A 223-nucleotide genomic window follows, 5' to 3' on the forward strand; every position below is an offset into this window, starting at 1 on the left:
TCTACGCGCCCCGGCGCCCCGCCCCTTCCCGAGGTCGAGGCGTGATGTTATTAGCTCACCACCACCTCGGGCCAATCAGCATCTCAGCCTGGCCGGAGAGGCAGCGTCGTTGCCCAATAACGAGACCAAGTGCAGGAGAGATGCGGGGGAGGAGGCGGGAATAATACGGATCCTCTCGCAGGGGCCGCGGGCCGGGGGGGGGCGGGGCGGGGCGGGGACGGGG

The sequence above is a fragment of the Egretta garzetta genome, unplaced genomic scaffold (genome assembly GCF_000687185.1).
Source record: "Egretta garzetta isolate BGI_Z169 unplaced genomic scaffold, ASM68718v1 scaffold7, whole genome shotgun sequence".
Taxonomy (NCBI): Eukaryota; Metazoa; Chordata; class Aves; order Pelecaniformes; family Ardeidae; genus Egretta; species Egretta garzetta.